This window comes from Lissotriton vulgaris, unplaced genomic scaffold (genome assembly GCF_964263255.1).
Source record: "Lissotriton vulgaris unplaced genomic scaffold, aLisVul1.2 SCAFFOLD_1009, whole genome shotgun sequence".
NCBI classification, from domain to species: Eukaryota; Metazoa; Chordata; class Amphibia; order Caudata; family Salamandridae; genus Lissotriton; species Lissotriton vulgaris.
In genome coordinates, this window is record NW_028251378.1 from 688,886 (window position 1) to 711,172 (window position 22,287).

At 48.7% G+C, this 22,287-nt stretch overlaps 1 protein-coding gene across 2 annotated transcripts in view; it reads right to left on the reverse strand.

The window, feature by feature from the left end:
• GRTP1 (growth hormone regulated TBC protein 1) overlaps positions 1 to 22,287 on the reverse strand; it is a 679,757-nt gene that overhangs the window by 656,707 nt on the left and 763 nt on the right. The gene's annotated exons all lie outside the window — the stretch shown is intronic.

Genomic DNA, 22,287 nt, shown 5'->3' on the forward strand with positions numbered 1-22,287 from the left:
AGACTGCCAAAAGCTGTTGGGACAATTTGAAGACTTGTTTTCTCTCACCCCCGGAGTCACCCCGTGGTGCGTCCACAATGTCGACACCGGGGACAGCTCGCCTGTGCGACAGCGGGCCTACCGAGTTCCCGATCGAGTTCGGACCTGCATTCAATCGTAGGTCTCCAAGATGCTGGCTCTGGGGGTGGTCGAACCCTCTGACAGTCCATGGGCCAGCCCTGTCGTCCTGGTCCCCAAAGCCGCCACCCCTGGCGCTTCTCCCGTACTAAGGTTTTGTGTAGACTACCGGGGATTGAACGCCGTCACCCGGACCGACGCCCACCCCATTCCCCGGGCTGATGAACTGATCGACCGCCAGGGGGCGGCCCGCTACCTGAGCACATTCGACCTAACCTCCGGCTACTGGCAGATCGGACTCACACCAGGCACCCAAGAGCGCTCCGCTTTCTCAACCCCCGATGGCCACTACCACTTCAGGGTGATGCCCTTCGGGATAAAAAACGCCCTCGCAACGTTCCAGAGACTGGTGAATAAGGTGCTGGTGGGGCTAGAAGAGTTCAGCGCCGCATATCTGGACGATATCGCGGTGTACAGCCTCCAATGGACCGAACACCTCCAGCACCTCCGGGAGGTCTTGACGGCCCTCCGCCGGGCCGGATTGACCATAAAAGCAAGCAAATGCCAGATCGGCCAAGGTTCCGTGACCTATCTGGGACACCAAGTGAGGAGCGGCCAGGTTGCCCCTCTCCAACCCAAGATCGACGCCATCTTGGCCTGGGAGCCCCCGGTCACCCAGACAGCGGTCCAAGCCTTCCTGGGGCTCACTGGGTACTACTGGCGCTTTGTGAAGAATTATGGCAGCATTGTGGGCCCCCTCACTGAACTCACTTCCAAGAAGCAGCCACAGAAGGTACACTGTACACCCCAGTGTCAGGCCGCCTTTGAGACCCTAAAGACAGCGATGTGTACCGCCCCCGTGCTCCAAGCCCCCGACTACAGCCGGGAATTCGTAGTCCAAACAGATGCCTCCGAGCAAGGAGTTGATCAACCGGTGGCCTTCATTAGATGACGTCTGCTGGCCCGAGAGCAACGCATGAGCACCATTGAACGAGAGGCCTTCGCCGTGGTGTGGGCCCTCAAGAAACTCCGACCCTATCTCTTCGGCACCCACTTCCGGGTGCAAACTGACCACCGACCCCTGCGGTGGTTGATGCAGATGCGAGGGGAGAACCCGAAGTTGCTACGTTGGTCCATCTCCCTACAAGGGATGGACTTCACTGTGGAGCATCGCCCCAGCAGCGACCACGCCAACGCTGACGGCCTGTCCCGCTTCTTCCGCCTCGGCGAGGAGAATCCCCAAGAAGATGGGTGACTCTCTCTGCCTTCAGCTGGGGGGGACGAGTGTTGGACCCGGCCTTGTGGCGTGGTCCCACTCTTCCCGCATGGCGGGCCCTGGACGACATCGATCCCTGTCCTCCGGCCTGAAGCTACCCCCTCCAACCTTCCCGAAAGCCGCCACTCATGGCGCCCCCGGCTCTCCCCCTCCAGAACATGGCGACCCCTACTCGTCCCATGCTGCTGGTCCGACCCCTATCCCGGGCCACCCTCTCAGGACCCGACTCCATCTTGGGCATTCCACGTCCGGGCCCCGTGGCGAAGCCCCAACATCGAGGCACCAAGATCCGACCAGGTGGTAAGACAGCCACTTGACGGATCAAGGAGGAGAGTTTCGATGGCCCTCCAGCCGTCCCCAGACGCCTGGTTTCGATCGCCCTCCGGCCTCCCTGGGCGCTGGTTCCACCCCCCTGCAGGGTGTCTGGACACTCTCATCCCAGACCCTCCGACCCCCAGGTGCGAGGGTCCGGACATCAAAGGACTCCAGACCTATATCTGGGTCAGCTCTGGAATGGGTCGGGAGTTGTATCCTGGAGTCGAGAGACCCTGAGAAGAACTCGCCTACTTCGAACCCTGTGACCATCTTTGGAGCCCTGCTGGCGCTGCCGGGGCTCGACCTCGCTGAAACCATCTTCAGAGCCCTGCTGGCGCTGCCGCAGCTCGACCTCACTGAAACCATCTTCGGAGCCCTGCAGGCCCTGCCGCGGCTCGACCTCGCTGAAACCATCTTTGGATCCCTGTTGGCGCTGCCGCGGCTCGACCTCGCTGAAACCATCTTCGGAGCCCTGCTGGCGCTGCCGCGGCCCGACCACGAGGAACCCCCCAGCTCGAGGATTGAGAGCTGAGCGTAGGGGATCCCTGTACCAGGCTGGTACCAAGACTGTCCCACTACCCCCTTCCCACAGTTACTAAGACCTTAAGGATCCCTCGCTCTATTTGTACATATATTGCTGAGATAACCTTCCTTGATTGCTGATAAAGACGTTAAGAATCTATCCTTGTGTGGTGTCCATCTGTAGTGGTGTGATTGCTCGCCTGTACGGTCCTAGGAGAGGAACCTCGCCAGGAGGCCTCTCGACGGCGCTCGGCCAGTTCCATAAGGAGAGGTGAGTCTCGGGGTGGTCAGCCAGATAGCCTCGGCCTCTCCCCTACGATTGCCTTTCTAACAGTGGCCCTTTGTCGTTTCTGGTGTTGCCTTTCGCAAGCATCTCTGGAAGCGTGCGCTCCCCTTTCTTCCTGAGACCCGCCATATTGTCCGCTGCACCTCCGTCAGGTCAGTGGCCCTGCCCGTCGGGGCACCTAGGGCAGAATTGTGCGTGCGTGTATCCCCCAGCGCAGTTGTCCGGGGTATTGCGGCAGTGCCAACCAAGGGCGAGGTCTCCGTCCTCCTGATCCCAGTGACCGGTGATGAGTGGCCCGGGCGTGAAGCTGACGGTGCAGAGATCCGGCCTCCCCCACTCCGTGTGTCCAACTATCCGCAGGCCAGAGGGTGTTGGCAGTCAGGCAAGGTTCCAATGTGGTTATAGCCCCAGGGTCCTGCCACGAGGAGTCTGCGAGGGGTGGTTTGTGCCCACCGTGGCAAACTGTCATTGCGCCATGGGCAGGTCTCTCACTATGGCACGCAGGACCCTCTAATTCCACCTCTTTGGTCGTCCGGCGGAGGTTTGTGGGGACCCCTCCACTCTCAGCTCCCCGCCTTGTCTCTCAGTGGCCCTGTCTTCAGGCACGCGTCCCTCGCCGCCTTCGCTTTGCGGTCTGTGGGCCTAGCTGGGGCCCTCACCGGGGGCTCGATCGCGCCCCCAAGCTCTCTACTCCCACCAGCCCCGAGCTGTCCTCCTCACCTCCGTGTGGGCTTGAGCCCGTTACTCCCTCGGGTCTCCCAGGAGCTGTCAGGGGTCCCCCGTAGTGCCGGCTCAGTGAAGGGCTTCCGCTGCGGCTCCCGCAGAGGCCCGGAGCCGGGGCCTCGAGTGCTGCTCCTCCCGGCGGGCTCTGCCTCCCGCCGCCGGGGTGACGCGTTGGCGGGGGCTCTCTCCTTTTGCCGCTGTCGTGCGTCCCCGACCCCAAGCTGGTGGGCTGGGAACACCGCCGGCGATTTGATGTGGGTAGGCTTGGTCGGCAGCAGGGAGCTCGGCCGGCCAGCCGTTGTTACTTGGCGGGATCAGCCACCATTTCGATTGCCCTCGGCAGCGAGTGTCCCACCGCTTGGAGGGAGCCCGGAGATCGCGCTGGTCAGGACCTGCGCTCACGGGAGCAGTTGTAGGGTGCCCCGGTAAGACTGATCGGTTATGTGGTGCAGGGGGGATTAAACCGCAATATAAAGGGCGGCAATGGGGATCGGGACGGGGAGCCACAGAAATCGCCGTCCGTTCAGGCCGCCATCTTGGCCACGCCCCCAGAACATGTACTTTTAAGATGTCCTGGTAGTGAAAAACTCTTTAATTTGTGTGTCACTATTGCAAGGTTTATCACTCCCATAGGTCAACATTAGGATTACTAAATAAAAACTTATAAGTGTCATTTCCAATTGGGAACTGATGAGGCCCCCCAAGTTTGGTGTTTCTGGAGTCACAATTTAAAATCCTAACTTACGGGGAAGTTATATTTTAAATTGCAATTCTGAAAATGCTACTTTTAGAAAGTTGTCATTTTCTCACTTAAGCCATCTAGGGCCCGATGTAGGTGGCCGTTTCAGGCCATTTACCGACCGGTAACGGCCGATTTGGGCCGTTACCGACCGGTAAATGGCCAATCGGTATGTAGGGGCCTAAATCCAAGGCCACATGTAGGTAAATCTACATTTACAGAATCGGTAATTTTACCGATTCTGTAAATTCCATATGTAGGTGGGACTCTTCTGAGTCCCAAAGTCCTTAACGAATCGGTATTTTACCATGAAATCCAACTTCATGGTAAAATACCGATTCCGGTGTGCATGCACATGTGTGCATGCACACCTATGCCATGTGGCAGGCAGGCCTGCCCCTAGGGCTTGCATGCCTGCCACATGGCACCCAATCCTGTTTAGGGGGTGCCAGGGGGTGTCAAAGTGACACCCCCTGCACCCTTGTGAAATTCGGTATTTACCTATTCGGTAAATACCGATTCGGTAAAGCCTATTGATTCCTATGGGCTTTGAAGCCCATAGGAATCAATAGGCTTTACCGATTCGGTATTTACCGAATAGGTCAATACCGACTTTTGCCGATTCGGTGCCGATTCGGTAAAAGGGAACATCTGGATTCCCTACATACCCACCCCTCACATTTACCGATTCTTCATTACCGAATCAGTAAAATTCGGTAATTTTCGGTAATGAAGAATCGGTAAATGTTACTTACCTACATCTGGCCCCTAGTGCCTTCGGCCAGTCTCTGAATACATATACATCTGGTATGGGTGGCAGCTGGCCTTTTTGCATTCCCTCCAGACAGCCACATACAAAGGGAGCTTAAGTGTAACTGATTAGCCATCCTAGCCAGGATGGGAAGGAGGAGCTGACACACCTGAAAGGGCTGTGTCCTTTCCCCACACAAAGGGCTGCACACCCACTGTAGAGAGTCTGGAGCCACGGCAGGGACTCTGCACTCCAAAGTCCTCTCTTTGAAGTCTACGCCACTTCAAAGGCACAACTGGGTATAAGTACTGGACCCCCCCACACCCCACCCGACACCACCAACTTAGTACACTACTGGAGCTGTGGATACTCTGCCAGGAAGAAGGTTTTCTGTGCTGTTACAAGGACTGCCACTTTGCTAAACTGCTAGTCTGTTGGAATCGTGCTTGCTGTGCGGACTTGCTGCCACTTGCCAGGGAGTGAGAAGTTTTGGACCTGCATCTCTCCAACCCAGAACTAGAGTGACTCAAAGGGCTTGCCTCATGGTGGAAGTCTCAGGGGCATCAAAGACTTCTTTCCAATCATTACTAGCACCTGTACTCTGCCATCTGAGAGTTTTGCCCTGCCAAGTGGTGCCAATCCAGTCCTGGGCCCTTGGAAGTGGGTCTAAATTGCTGCAACTTCCAAAATCCACATTTTGCAGTTGTCGAGTGGCTCGTAACTAGTGAACCGCCCTTGACGCATCGCTGCTGCCACAAGGACCGAAGACCTTGCATCGCAGACTGCGTGCCACCTCGCCTCCAGCTCCAGATGCATCCTCAACCTGCACGGCTCGACAACGAGGCATTGCCTACATCTTAGAGTTTGAGGACTACGCTCTCGGATTCGCATAGCTCAGAACCGACACATCGCCTACATCCTAAAGAATCTATGTTGATGTATTGTCTTCTCTGCTTCTCACATCTCGTCCTCAACGCGAACGCGAATCAAGGTAGTATTTCATCGGGACAAGGCTTTTCCCTGTATCTGGCCAGTGCTGCATCACAGTCGTCCTGAACCTTTGGATTTGACCCGGTCTAGCGTGACCAGGTAGCCCTGGTTAGCGCTTTATGTGTTTAAGCACTATATATTATGATATTCTTTGACAATTAATAACTATGGTTCTACTTATTGAATTTTTGACGTTTTGGACCTGATTTTTTCAATGAGTTAAACTTTATTTTCTATCTAGGTGTGGTATCTTTGTGTGGTGTTTTCACTGGTTTAAGTCTTGCACAAATACTTTACACATTGCATCTTAAGATAAGCATGACTGCTCTTTGCCAACCTACCAGAGGGTGAGCCCAGGTTAATTTAGGGTGTGTATCTGGATTACCCTTACTAGGATTGTGGTTGCTGCTTGGACAGGCAAGCAGAAAGCTAATCTTCAATCAGGGATTAGGATAGGACTTGTGTTTGTGGAACGCCATACATAAATTTAGTGTACTCTAACAATATATACTTAAGACCAATTCAAGTCAAATCTCCCCGATTGGTATTTTTTATTTTTCTATTCTCACTGATTGGCATTTTTAATTTTTTCCTAAAACAGGTCTCTCAATGGGAGTTCTACAGCTGCACCTGCAAAAATGGACTTCAGACGGCGAACCTGAAAGATTGCATTATGGCTTAGCTGAATTATTTCTGCAAGGGAGTTGGGCTTCCTGCAAAGAGCTCAATTAGGAAGGTGGAGCTGTAAAAGTTAATACACTTTTAGATACAAGGGTTGAGGCAAAAGAACAGCACCTATTATAGTCTGTGACTTTGAGGTATTTTGATGGTGCTCTAGAAACCAAGGAACACAACCCCGTCTGTACCTTTCAGGGCAAAGCCCAAAATGCAAAGAGAAAATGTGGAATCAGCACCCATCAGAAAGTATCATCAAAAATGTCTGTGATTCAATCAATCAAGATTAGAGTTGTTTCCAAATGAACAGGTCAGTACTTGAGTGTGGTATGTTCCAATATTACAGCCAATTTGTCTTTTTTTTTTAGGCTAAAAAAAGAGACAAATTGGCTGTAATATGGGAACATTTAATCTATTGTTGAACATTGAATAAAGAACTGAGAACAAACCTCACTCAAGTACGGACCTGTTCATTTGGAAACAACTCTAATCTTGATTGATGAATCACAGACATTTTGAAGGATACTTTCTGATGGGAGCTGTAAAAGGTGTTGAGGGCCTGGGCAGGAGCTTGTGCTGCTTTGAATGCAACCCCAGAGGAGGATGAGGAGCAAGAACTGGAAGAAAGGAGGGAGAAGAGAAATTTAAAATTAGAGCTAGCCAAATTAAAAAATAGAGGTAGAGCAAAACAGATTGGCTCTGGAAACAGAGCAGAAGAAGTTGGCTATGGAGGAGAAAATCGACTTGGAGCGTTTGGCTCATGAGAGGAGCCTTAAAGAGCTGGACCTCAAGGCCAGGCAGGCAGAGGCCAGCAGTGATGGTGAAAGCATTTTTTTCAGTGCTCTCGGGAGACAAGACAGTCCATATACTTAAGGGACTGTGTGGAGGCAGACAACATTGATAAATGGTTTGATGCATCAGACTGCCATACAGATGGACAAGATCCCGGAGGATTATTGAGGGGTGGGGTTAGGCTGTGGAGGCATATACCTAGTGAGGGGGCATACCCTACTGACCCTAGAAAAATTGGCTAGGATACACCCCCCTCCCCCCCCCCCACCCCACCCCGTCCCCACAAGAAGGAAGCCCTTATCAGGAACTCTGGTCTAACCCCGAGAAGAATATGCTCAGGTTCAGGGACAGACAGACACTGCTCCAACAGACCAGGGGGATTTTGTGAATTCCTTTTGCAAGGCACTGACTGGTTGGGTGAAGGGCAGTGAGGTAAATTATTACAAAAGGGCTGTATGATCTATTTGCTAAAGAGCACAGGTTCAGCAATTGTTTTTCAGATTTGCACCAGCACTTGATTGATAGTGAGCTCACTGACCCCAGAGAGCTTGCTAAGGGGGCAGACTGCTGGCTCAGCACCAGGGTCTACAAGAAGGTATCTAGGTATCTGGGTAGGTGGAGGGTGGGGGAGGGAATCACTACAAGGGTGGGCAGGGTCCTCACCAAAAGAAGGAGGGAGGGACAAAAATAAAAGCAAGGAGTTCTGTAAAGGCCCCAAAATAGTGCTCATTGTCAGGACTCCCATTCCTACAATGAGAAACAAAAGAGATGGTTTCCTGATTGTGGGTCTGCAGGGAAGGCATCCTCTAAGTGCCCTGAGTGTCAACAGGGAGGACATTTAAAGGGACAGGCCAAGTGTCCCAAGAGGGAGCAGGCCCCCACTGGTGGGAAGTCAGTGGAGTTGGCTAATGTAGCGCTTGGGGAGGAGATTGTCCCAGATAGGTTGGGGGACAGCATAGAGGTTACCCTAGTGTCCGTGGGTGACGGAGAGAAGTCACATGCCTAGTAATACTAGGATATACAAGCAGTGGGTCACCATCAATAGGCAGAGGGTGGTGGCTCTGCCAGTTTAGCAATCATCTGGTGTCATCCTGCGTCTTCAGAGCAGGTAGTCCCTAAAGTGTTCCACTAAGTTGTTGCAGCTGACAATCATGAGAGCCACCAACCAGCGGCTCTGGTTCCCTTTGAATGGGGGGATTTTGGGTTCCTTGAGGGTAGCTGCGAGTCCATCCATGCCTGTGGATGGTCTGCTCGACAATGACCGACTGAAAAGGAGGTGGATCTCATGTCCCATTTGGAGATGTTAGGGTTGCCTGAGTTGGTGTGTCTGACCACAAGGTCCATGACAGTCCGAGAAGGTAATCAAGAGGACCTGGAGCCTGGAAGAATGGCCCCGGTGCCCGCCCAAAAGAGGGAGGTCAAGGGGCACGCAAACCCCACTCCTAAAGACTCCCCGGTCTGGGAGAGACTGAACCTGAGGGGTACACCCCAGAACCTACAGAGGCTGAGGTACCAAACTGGGGAACCTGCCCGAGTTGTCCAACTGGCAGCAGGAAGGGGTCTCACTGAGGAGGAGTTCTGCAAGGCGCAGAGGGAATGCCCTACTCTTGTGGTCTTTGGTAGCATGTGGAGACCCAAGCAGCTGGTGACACCTCTGGCAAACACCTGATTTACTGGGAGAATAGTCTCCTGTATAGTGAGCCTAAGGCCCCCCCAAGCCTGATGAAGCATGTGTGTTGGTCATCCCCCAGTGCTACAGGGCCTTCCTACTGGGGCCAACTCAGGGTGTACCCCTGACAAGTAATTTCAGTCAAGCCAGGCTTGCCACCAACTTCTATTTGCCTCAAATAAGGAAGGTCTCCGATGAATTCTGTAGGTCTTGTCCTACTGGCCAGGCAAGTGGCAGGTCAGTGGAAAAGTGCAAGGATCCCCTGCAACATCTTTGTACTCCCTTTGAAAGGGTGGGTACCAACATCATTGGGCTTATGGACCCCAAGACAGCCATGGGCAACAGATTTGTTTGGGTCTTGGTGGAACATGCCACCCGGTACCTGAAAGCTATCCCTCTGAGGACGGAGACAGCACCCACCATGGCAAGGGTACTAACAGGGGTTTCCCCAAGGATGTGGTATCCGACCGGGGTACCATCTCCATGTCAGGATACATGAAGGCCATGTAGAAGGAGTGTGGTATAACCTACAAGTTCCCTACTTCTTACAACCCACAGACCTATGGGCTTGTTGAAAGATTCAACAGGACCCTGAAAGGCATGATTATGAGCCTGCCAGAGCCCACTAGCCTGAAGTGTGACTTCCTCCTGCCATGCCTTTTGCTTGCATGCAGGGAGGTACCGTAGAAGGGGATTGGTTTTAGCCCCTTTGAACTTCTGTATGGGCACCCTGTGAGAGGCTCTCTCAGTTTGGTAAAGGAGGGTTGGGAGCAAGTTCCTGGGAGAGCCCCCAGCATGTAGTCAGCTACACTTTGGCCCTCTGTAACCAGACAGCACTACCAGTTAGCGTTTTATGCACTATATTTTAAGACATTCTTTGAAAATTCATAGCTCCCGTTCTACTTATCGGACGTTTGTCCTTATGGACTTGTGTTCAACAAATTATGCTCTATTTTTTTTAACCATGTGTGGTATCTTTTTGTGTGGTGTTTTTGCAGTTTTAAGTGTTGCACAAATGCTTTACATATTGTCTCTTGGGTTAAACTGGACTGCTTTGTGCAAAGCTACCAGGGGGTGAGCATAGGTTAATTGTGGGTGTGTATCTTACTTACACCAACTAGGATTGTGGTTCCTGCTTGGACAGGGTGCATACCTCTGGCTCATTCAGTTTAAGTATTATCGCACTATGTTTCACCCAAGAGGCTAAGGCATGCAAAGAAGCTCCCTATGCCCATATTATTTCGCTGCCCAGAGGAGAAAGATAATTTCTTTCACATGGTGTGGGGATGTCCCATCATTGTACTATATTAGCAAGCAATCTTTATCACTCTATCAACTATCCTGGGATGACCAATGGACCTTTCGTTGTGGATGGCACAGCTGGGTATTATGGATAATTTAGACTGCTGTCGAGGCCAGCGTACCCGATTTTTAATTGGAGCATTGATTGCAGAGATGCTGCTAAATACTGGAGACTTGCGAATCCCCATGTTCTGGCGGAAGGTTGCGCGGCAATAGACTGGTGTGCGTAGCAGGAGGAGCATATATACCTGGCAGAAACCAAAGACAAGTTGGAGCACGTGGTGAGCTTACTTTGGCTTGGGGCACCGTGTGTGAAAAATCATAATGCGTGTTGATTGCCGAAATTCTTAACTGTGATTGGACTGTGCATGTTGATATATTTATTCAAAATAATAATAAAATGTGTTCATTAAAAAATATATATTCATCATTATAAAATGATTACACCAAAGTAAAGTGTTATAAAATGATTACACCCAAGTAAAGTGATAGGAGAAATGGTAGCAGCAGAGGAGACATACCAAAGCCCTCGATGCCATTCCTTGGCTGGAGGCCAAAGTGCTAGTCCAAAAATAGCACTATTTTTTAACAGAAAGTTAAGTAAATCTAGTATCTGCTCGATGTGAAACTTTTTTCTTCAGTACGATCACTCGATCAAAAGGGGCAATTTTGTTTTTGTTTATGCCATACAGTGGTTTAACCCAGGGCACTGCATATTATATTTGTTGCAGTGGCTTTTAGAGTTTATGTCCACTTTTCTTATAAGTGTATATTTTTAGATGTCAGCCCTCCTCTAAACCCTTTATTTTTCCATGCCACCTTCCAACATACCTGCAGAGTCTGACCTGCTCAGATTGCTCGACTACATTATGTGAACAGTTTCACATCCTAAGTACTGCCACCTCATCTACCTGCAAGTCAGGTTATAAATGGAAGCCAGGTGGGCCAGTCTCGCCCCCGCCGCCCCCTCACCTCTCTCTCCAACATGCCAAGGAAGGACCCTGGTCCACCCAAGGCCCACTCAAAACTGGTAAACCAGTTTACTCTTTTTTCCCTAATGCTTCAAAGGAGAGCCAGAAGTCTCACTGGCTACGCCTAATCGTTTATTTTTAATATCAATCACTTGGACTACTTTAATCCTGGGGGCAGGTGTAAAGTCAAAGAGGATAGAAGCAGCTACAGTCCACAAATGAACAGCAGGGGATTTCAAACTAGAAGCAAAAACACTCAGAAGGCAAAACTTAATTGCCTTCTCTATTACATTAAGGGAAAATGTTTATAATACACGTACTATGATTTATTTTTTTTCCTGCTGTGAAGCCAATCCTAACTTGCAGCACTAGATGAACGAGCATTTGGAAAGCAAATAGGTCTTGCCTTGTAGATGTACTAGTTATGCTAATGACTTTTGTTAATAAAGTGCAGTATTAACAAATATAAAAATTCCTTTGCCAAGTCTGTACAGCATCAGCATAAATAAAAGGAAAGAAAAATGTATAACAATGCAGCCACGTTTGCAAAACTGAGGGTCCATGCACTTGCTGAAGAGATCTGTGTATGTCTTGTCATAATTCATCATAAGGTATCACAGAGGGTCAATGTTCCTGTTACAAAGCATAACATATAACATGGCAATCACATATTTGTATTTTATGTACTTAGCTCAGTAGATTACTGCTTTTATCATGGAGATCATTTTTGCTACTTGCAGTTCATAAATTACAATACTTTTATATAGCACAGAACGGACATCAAGCAGCAGCATTCTAGGCATAGGTTTAGAGCCTTGGTTTTTTTCTCAATCTTCGTTATTCTAAGGTTGCTTAAAGGGTTTGCTTTGGGTAGTAATATGGTATTAGGAGGAACAACCCGAACCTGTGTCACATTTTAAATCCTGAATTTATATTTCTCCAGACCAAGCACTCATCATATAATGTCTACCGGTGTGAATGATATATGACTTCACACAATGTAAGCCTCCTCGTCTTAAGTCACATTTCCTGTAAATTTGCATAACTAATTGTCTCCGTATAATTTGTATGACAAGCGTATACTGACACCCTACATTGGAATGAGATGAACTAAAAGAGAAATAATATAAAACAAGCACTTGCAGTGCAATAGGTCTGGCTTTTGCGAGAGTTTGATCTATTGGCCTAGTAAATGATAATGCAGTTTATTTATGTGTTTACAAAACCTGCAAGCGGTGGGTAAACGCCGCTTGCAGGTTTATAAACACATAAATAAAAGACATTATCATTTACAATGCCAATAGCTGAAACTCTCGCAAATGCAAGACCTATTGCACCTAATCTCCCCGTGCCTAACAAAAAATGAATGTGTCCCTCTATAACACAACTGGTGCACATGTAAAGCGCTCTGATACCTTCCGGTCTAGTTCGCACTATATAAAACTCCCCAAATGTATATATACAAATATTCTGCGAGTAGTGGAGAGAAGAGCATTGCTGTCTTTTGCACTTATCTCATGTTATTTTGAAGGAAGAGTTGTGGAAGGCAGCGGCGGAAGGCTCAGTCCCCTTGGCCGCCATTGATGTTTACTTTACAGTGTTGGCCGTTGTAGACGTATGTACGTTTGTTGCAACTTCACGGACGGCAAGATAAGTTGTCAGATGGCGAGGGCCCGCCGGCCTATAAGAGATAGACTGCTGATGGCGAGGGCGGCTCGGCGCTAAGCTGTGTGTTTTCCATCAGGCCGCCGACTACCGGCCTCACTTATCTGCACCATTTCTCACGTGCACACTGGAAATTGTACACTGCACGGAGCTCTCACGAGCCTCTGACTCCATGCACCATGCAGTTGAAGAAGGGTACATTAAAAACGCCCACTGCAGATTTACCCGCAGGAGTGTAGGTGGCGCTGCTCAACCAGAAAGAAGCAGCATTGTAATGGCCGCTCAAGTCATCTGTGGGAGAGGAGTAAGTGGCCAAACTGCAAGATGGGGGCATCCCACCTAAAGCTTCGGAGACAGCAGGGTGTGGCTGGAAGATGACATTCAACCAGCGAGCCCCGGGGGACTCTCTGCGCTACCCGGAACAAGTAATACCACTCGCACATGTCAACCTCCCGCGCCGGGTCCCAGGATGCATAACTCGATATGCCCAGAACCAAAGTTATCTTCCGTTTTCAGGGTTCAAGCCTCGGCATGGGCTTAACTCACTTAATCAGAACCTGCCGCTATTGCACAAATAAAAGAAAAGTGCTTACCGACTAGTTAAAGGACACCGTGTAACGCCGCAAGCAAAATATCCAGTGTGGATGGGCCGTACCAGAAGGAGACAGGTCGTTAACAAGGTGGGACTAAGAAGCCTCATTTACAATCGAAAGCTAGCGTTTAGCATGAACGATGACGCAAACCAATGAAACAGATAGGCGGGGTTTCCACGCCACTTCTAAAATCTTCTCTACTACAATATGCCTCGCAGAGCGAGCAACGCATGCGCGTTGCAACGCTAGGCGAAACCTAAAAATAAATTTGCGCTATTTAAATCATTATCAGTGTAATTACTCATAAAAACAGATACATATGGCAGGGGTCTCATCTGGTAGAAAACATCCTGCTCTTGTATTCTGATCAAAAGCAAAGACAACACTAACGTAATAATAATAATAATAATAATAATAATAAAGTAAACCAAACAATGGCACCGAAGGGAACTACCTTGTGTGCCAAAGTTGAAGGACTGGGTTCTTTTGGACCCAGCGGTGCCAGGGCACAACACCTGAAACCTTCGTGGGTAACCTGCTCCGGCGTACAAGTCACAGAGACACGGGACACTTCCTTCGGCGTCAAAGATTCAAGGTTTATTTACTGCAGGGAACACAGAGATCACAGGAAGTACATCAAGTGTAGTTCGGGGAGACTGCTTCAAATTGGTTCTGTGGATCGCTCCTTTTATACAGTTTTTACCCATAGGATAACATTGAACACAAAAGTTTACGACCCGGTTCCCACAATTAGCCCCCAGAGGGGTCGTTTTGGTCACTTTGAAACACACAAGGTCCGGAACATAAGTGCGGAAACATTTGGCGGTTCCCAACTGTAAAAACCATCTTCCCACCATTAGCAAATTCCAATCAGCAATAAAATAGATCGAAATAGGAACGAAGACAGGTGCAGAGGAAGACGGAGACAGTGGGGAGATCGGAAAGGGTGTAAAAGGGGAGGTATCGGGAAACACGAGATACAGGCATCAAAGGGACGTGCCTAATGAGATGCACGGCTGAGACAATAAGCTTGTGCGGCAAGATGAGCCTCGAGCGGCGCCATCTGCCTTACAGCAGCAACCCCCTCGTCATAAAAGACACTTACAAAGAACATGTGTCTTCCGCAAATATCTTGGGAGTCCCAGGGTCGCGAAGCGGACAGCGTCCGTTCGCTGGCTACTTGAGGGCAAGAGACAAAATGGATGCCGTATCTAAGATGGAACCCGGTGGTACAGATGAAAAACCCACATAACAAACGAACGGTTTAAGTTAGCACAGCGAAACTGCGCACACTTACTAAACTCGTCATTTGCGGTTCATAGATACCAGACTCGACCATATTCGTGCGAGTCGAAAACACCACTTACAATTGTCACGGAACCTCAAAGTGCTCCTGGTGAAAGGGCTAAATACAGTCACTCAGAGTGAAGTTAGGCAGTGGCTGAAGTAGGTTGACCCAATGGCACTTGCTGTATGCTGTAGTGGGTGGAAGCAAAAGGCGAATAATACAAGAACAAACCAGTGGATGAAGAGAGGTGACAGAAAGCTCTTGTAAATAAGTATATTATACATATAGTTTTAGTAAGATCAAGAAGTCTTGGCTAACGCCAGATCAAAACGCTTGCATTTGAACCATTAATTATCAAAGACTGGGAGTTGCCCCACCCAGATTTACCAGGAGGTTGAGCACCAGACCTGATCTTATCAGCCTAAACTCTAGCCAGTAAAATCGCTTTTGGATTGGGCTACAAGTGCAGCACAGCCCCGGTCCCCGCCTGATCAGCTTTTATGGTTCAATTCTTTTATTAGCATTTTATCAAAACATACAGTGCCAACAGCAGATTCGCACACAACCATGGGTACCAACCTGTGGTGAAACCTAACATATTATTGCAAATTTTGCGCTGGCAGAATATTCCCAACCCTCCCCGAGCCATCCTCCCTCTCTTCTCATCCCTTCCCCACCCATCCACTCATGGGGACGCTAGAGACATGCAATCATTGCGTTTGCTCAGTGGTTTGTTTTAACACCTTGGCTGCTAGGTGTTTTCCCCTCCTGTGCTGCAACCCAAGCTATACCATTGTTTCATGACGAGCTCAGCTCGTCATCAGCACAGCTCAACCGTGCATCATGACGAGCTGAGCTCGTCATGAGCATCGAAGGGGTTAAAGGCAGCTGCTTCGCCTCTGTTAGACCCAGTAGATAGATATCTTGGGCAAGTCAATTCCCAGAATTCTTGTGCGAGCAATGACAAGTAGGGGCTTCACAGATCCCCGATTGCGGCTCCCTTCCCCATTAAAGACACTATGTTCTTTTTTCATGTACCTGAGCTATAAATATCCTTTTTGTGAAATCTATGATATGGCAAATGTTATACATTCATAAGTATATAGTACACAATGCAGCCACAGAATGGCATAAATCCAGAGGCCCTCCTCATTGTCTTATCAATACATTAATCAGAAAAAATAAACATTAGGGGCCAGATGTAGGACACCAAATACCAGTCGGTAACCGCCGATTTCGGCCGTTACCGACCAGTATTTGGTGTTTGACATGTAGGGGGCCTAAATTTTACAGAATCTGTAAATTTACCGATTCTGTAAATCAAGATGTAGGTGGCACTTAAAACAGTGCCACAGGCCCTTAAGAATTCGTTATTTACCACCAAATACTATTTGATGGTAAATAACGAATTCCTGTGTACATGCACATCTGTGCATGTACACCTGTGCCATGTGACACACATACATGCCCTTAGGGCATGTATGTGTGCCACATGGCACACAAGCCTGAATCAGGGGAGCAACAGGGTGTCAAAGTGACACCCTGTCCCCTTGTCAATTCGGGAATTTTACCGAATCCGTATTTACCGATTCGGTAATTGCCATCGGTTCAAGGCCCATAGGAATCAATGGCAATTACCGAATCAGTAAATACCGATTCTGTAATTACCGAATTTTAAAGATTCTGTAAAAATACCTACATTGCATTTACCGATTTGTAAATACCGAATCGGTAAAATTCGGTATTCACGAATCGGTAAATGCCATTTACCTACATCTTGCCCTAGATTACTAGAATTCCAATCAGTGACCAATGTTAGTTGCATTTTGACGAAATGGTCTTTCAATTAATACTCCAAAATAAACATGAAATATATGGTCAATTATCCCCCTCCCGGGGTTTTATTGACATGTATAACCCACTTGGCTTTGTGGTACATGGTGTCATCAGAACGCCTAAATGCAATATTGAACCAAATGACAAAGTTCTCAATTGTGTATTCATTTTATATATCTAAATATTAGGGTATTATATATAGGAGCATCGGAAACTGTTGTGTCGCTTAATGCCTGACAATTTTAAACTTTGCAGCTTTGTGTGGCAATGGTAACGTTTCTGCTGCATACCTCTCTTTCTCGAAGCCTGAACTCCTAGAACAGGACTTCCTGCTGCAGGGGTAAGAATAGGCAGCTGGCTGGGGGGTGGTTATTGTGTCACAAAATACACAGATGTCAGCATCTAAAATATCACAATTCCGACAACCGTGTATAGTTTTTGGCAACTTCCCCTTCATTTTCATGCATGCTCTCCCATGCTACCCAGATACAAAATTCTGGAGTCGGGCCTGTTGACCTGGGATTTCTCTCCAAACAAAAATATGTCCACTTGTCCGCTGATCTGCGCTTCCATTCTTTTAAGACAGGTCTGTGCTATGCACATCATTAAATCCATACATTTGCCTAACACTGCGAATCTGTATACAGGCTGCAGTTATAGGTGGCTCGAAAAGTTTCAATTTAATTTCATATCCTTTCAGAACTTGCTCAGTATATAGTGGTGTAGTACTACTGGCTTTAGAGGTACCTACTACAGGACCTGACCAAAATCCATGCCCTATGCCTGTCTACAGAAGAAGGTGTGCCCCGCGTTTATTAGGACCAGGTCGTCGCCATGGATATAGGCTTAGATCGTGATTCGTTTGCAATAAAGCACAGAGACTAGCCAGAAAGCGTGGCAGAAGGGAACACCTGCGCCAAGTTGGATAAAAACATGCCCATCAGGCACTGGTGGTGGGGCTACTTGACAGGAATCCTCACCACACTCAATTTGATCAAATAGTGCATTACAGTGGGTGCATCTGCATATGCAAACGCATAAATTTCAACTTGAACGAAATTGGCTCCTTACGGTTATTGTAACAGTCAGCGCACCAGCGTTTACCGCTGGCGCACGCCGGCAATTCCCCGCCCCTTCACTCACGCCGGCCGGTGTACATACATAAAGATGGGCGGAGCAGCGACGGCAGTCTGCGCCACACTTCCACACAGTGTGTGAGCGTGTTTATTGTGGCGTGCAGTAACGCCTCAGCATGGGGCGGGAGGGTGGCCTCTCCCCTGTATGTTACATTGGCGACGAGGAGCGGAAGTAATTATGCCTGCTCCTACCCAGCTCAGCAGCACTTCAGTAAGCCCATGCCACGTGGGCGTACTTGCATACTAAAGTCCCTGCCAGACAACACCTCGGTGATACCTGCCGCGCCTCAAATTCGGATCAGGCAGCTGCTAAAGGCCAGCAGAATACGGTGATCCCTCTCATGCTCCAGCATCCACGGTCAAGACGATCGGCACAGCACAGGCTGGGTGAGTCTTGCACAACGCAGAGAAGGCCCCACAAGCACGCCCCATCCACTTGAAGACAGCGGAAGAACATTACTGGCACGTGAGAGCCACCCTGAAGAGACTCCAGGACCATGGAGTCACCAGTGCCTGCTGTTCCAACAAAAGATAGAGTTCTTCAGCTACACGTTTACCCAAGAGGGCATACAGGTCTATCCACGGAAGTCCCAAGCTATCAAGACCGCATCTGCCTCCCTTACCGTGGCAGAAGTACGCAGTTTCCTGGGAATGGCCATGTACTGTGGCCACTTCATTCTGGACCTAGCTACACTTGCGGAACCACTCTGAAATCTCACTCTGGCTGATGCCATGTGGCAGTGTGGCCCAGCCAAAGAGTCAGCGTTTCAAGCTGTCAAGAGGGCCCTCCTCGACCACACCACGCTGGTGTACAGTAACCCAGCGAAAAGGACAGAAATCCTTGTAGATAACAGCCCCGTAGGCCTTGGGGCAGTTCTCAGCCACAAATAGGAGCCCAGCCGAAGGGCTGCCCTAGCGTACGCCAGCAAAGCACTATCTCCGACAGAGGAACAATACTCTCAAATTGAAAGAGAAGCCCTAGCAATCCGGTGGGGCTGCAGGTACTTCCACTTATACATTTGCGGACACCCGTTCACCGTTGTCACGGATCACCAACCTCTGGTGCCACTATTCAGAGGGTCGGTACAAAAGGGGGTGGTGATGGACGGAGCATCTGAATCAATCAAACACTCACACCCAGTCAAAGTTCTGGGTTTAATCCATCATCGTTCTTTAGCCCACTCTGCCACCCCAGTTCAGACATGGCTATATGCAAATCAGTCTGACCCTTTGCCTCATGGGAACAGTCCAGCCCGAACTGCCAAGCCATGTCTTCCCTGGACCAGAAACAAGCTTCTGAGGACCGGTTTCTGGCATTCCAGCCAACTTCAGCCCAGCTTGCTTGAATCCAGTGGCAAAGTGAGCAAGGGACTCACGTCTGAGCATACCCTGCCACACTTATGGCGGCCAAAAGCAGTACCGCCATATAGCCATGTCTGAACTGGGGTGGCAGAGTGGGCTAAAGAACGGTGATGGATTAAACCCAGATCTTTTGACTAGGTGTGAGTGTTTTGATTGATTCAGATGCTCCGTCCATCACCACCCCCTTTTGTACCGCTTTTGGCCGCCATAAGTGTGGCAGGGTATGCTCAGACATGAGTCCCTTGCTCACTTTGCCACTGGATTCAAGCAAGCCGGGTTGAAGACGGCTGGAATGCCAGAAACCGGTCCTCGGAAGCTTGTTTCCGGTCCAGGGAAGACATGGCTTGGCAGTTCGGGCTGGACTGTTCCCATGAGGCACAGGGTCAGACTGATTTGCATATAGCCATGTCTGAACTGGGGTGGCAGAGTGGGCTAAAGAACGGTGATGGATTAAACCCAGATCTTTTGACTGGGTGTGAGTGTTTGATTGATTCAGATGCTCCGTCCATCACCACCCCCTTTTGTACCACTGGTGTCCCAATGCGAGCAGGAAAAATGGGCCCCCCATCGCCCTGCTGAAGCCTAGAAAAACGTTCATAATTGGGAGGCAGAAGGCATTTCACAGACCAGGTCCGCGGTACCACTGCACTTGCTGCACCTTCGACAGTTAATCCCCTTCTTTAAACTCTACCTTACACAGACATCCCAGTTATAAACCTAGAAACTGCCCTGTAGGATTTCAAAAGAACACTTAATGCAAACGCTTTTCCCCCTGACGCTGTGTGGGCAATTATTAAATATTTCTTCCATGTTTGGAGCTCAAATGCAGCACTGGTTTCGACTCAAGCCGATGTGGTGAAAGCAGCCGCTTTATTGAACAGGTAAACACATGACGGCACAGGGCAGGTGTTACTTCCGGGAGAAAACATCTCGTCTCTGTGGCATTGCACACAATCGTCAATCATTCATTAGCCTGCACGGGTTGGAGCCAACAGGCCCTGTACAAATTCCCCCCACGCCCACAGACAGCAAGCAGTGCGTTCTCGTCGGAGAATTCAAACAACCGACGGATATGGGGTTGTAACTGGGGACAGTTTTGCATGTCCAGTGCCGGTGTACATTCAACTTCGGCTCTGCTAACCGCACTCACCCTAAACTCTATTGAAAATGACACAGGTAAAGGGCGGTTCTTGTTCAGCAACTTCTTCTGCCAAATGACTCATTCCCGTTGGTTGACAATTGACATCAGCTTCCAGGAACTCAAGAAGTAAAGTAAACCATGCAACAATTAGGGAGAAGGGGCGAACGTTAAGGGATGCACGTTATAAGCAGTTTCTCCTCTACAGACGCAAATCAAGCAGAGGCAATGCCAATAGGTCTGTGTTGCGTGTGCGAGCGTGAAATGATATGCTACGCACGTGCACGGTGTTTACATTTGCATCCTAATGCTGCATACGAAATAGACACAAGCGTATGTCGAAGGTGCCTTCCCACAGTCGGGCTTTAAAGGAATGTTATATGGTGCTGTGAAGCATTACAAGTAGATAGCAAGAAAATTGATATGCATTAACGTGGAAACAAAACACTGTATTAGTGTAAATCAAAATGTCAATCAATAATTGCCCTGCCTAGCCAGACCTAAACATTCATGTAGGATAGTGACTGCCCTCTTACCATCTGTTCTGCTGCCAGAGAACAAAATCCTAAATTATATTGTATTCTAAGACAATTTAATAGTATTACCATGTGTGCGCCCCTGAATATCCAACCTCAGGCAGCGAGATACATAAAATGCTCACAGCTGAGCGGAAGGCAAGCACTTTGTTTGTGGAAGCGCATAACTTCAGCCCAATCAACACATGCACTCTTGAGTCCCAACATGTGGGCCGGGCGAAAGTCTCCAACTGGCGATGCTCACAATTGTCTGGCGACAGCTGAGCTGTCAAGCCAGACCATAAACAGTGACAACCTCCTCCGCCCCCATCTATAAACAGGGGCGGCGGTATGGTACTTTGATATGTGGCGTGCACTACAAACAGGTATTTCTTTAACAAGTGGTCCAAGAGGGAAAGAGTGGCGAAGAAACTGCACAATACACCCACAAGAAAAGCCACTAGTTTCACATCCAGTTATCCGGTGATATGCAACGTTCAGTGACATATATAATCTTTCGCCTCTAGCAGCTGATGCAATGTTGTTGAAGGTCGATCGCACGAGCGTCTTTTAAAGGTTAGAAATATACCTCTCCATTGTGGGGAACCTGTTACCTGCTACAGAGAAAGCATGAATTATAGCATAACAAATCTTTTTTTTAATCTGCTTCAAAATATTCATGTGGGGAGTAAGGTTTACTCCCAAGAAATAATTGTACTTCCACATTAGCCAATGATAAAATAACCCCACTGCAAACTACTAGAATCCTGTATGTCCGTGCGTAATACGTCTCTTTCACCAGTGGCCATAGTCCGATATAGCCAAGGCGGCAACCCTCCCCTGCTTAGCAGTATTGGCCGCGCTGTAATAAATATTCAGTCCACACCAGTGTACTATGTGCCCTTTTCCAAGCGGCCATTCAGGAGATGCAATGATATGCCTGCGCATAATGTGTTAATTTTAAAAGCGTACCTTTTTGAGGGCGGGATTGGAGCGTGATTTCAAACGACTAAGTGATTATATTTCAGATGACCACATGCCAGGGTGTGGAATCGGACAGTGTACACCGAATCCCAGAAGGTGTGTAGCGTGTATACATTAAATGTTTTCCATAATAACATTTAGAAGAGGCGCATGAAGGGTAACACTGGAATGCGAGTCTTTAAGGTGCTAGCATGAACCCCTTCTGTAACACCACCAAACTATGTTTATTGTTTTAGATCTACTTCTAATGTACACTATGGAAGGAACTGCAATAGCTGAATCAACTTTTACCTCATTCTAATGGGATCAGAATAAAGAAACAAGACAGCGCTACCATTATGAAGTGAACATGAAAGAAACGGCATGTATTAAATACTTTATGAAATATGTCCAAATCACCGGTGCACCGAGAGCTGCAAGGAGCTGGATCTTTGAACGTGAATAAAGATCGCTAGCTTTTCCATGTACCCTGCTGCGAACAGAACCACCCAGTGGGCTGTTTTTATTTAAATTCTGGTACCTTGAAACTCGCACGTATAATGGAAAAGGCAAAACTTCAAACTGCGATATCAACAAGAAACTTTGATGCGAAATAAACTCGACCCAATATTAGACAACTTGATGTAAAAGCACTTGAATAAA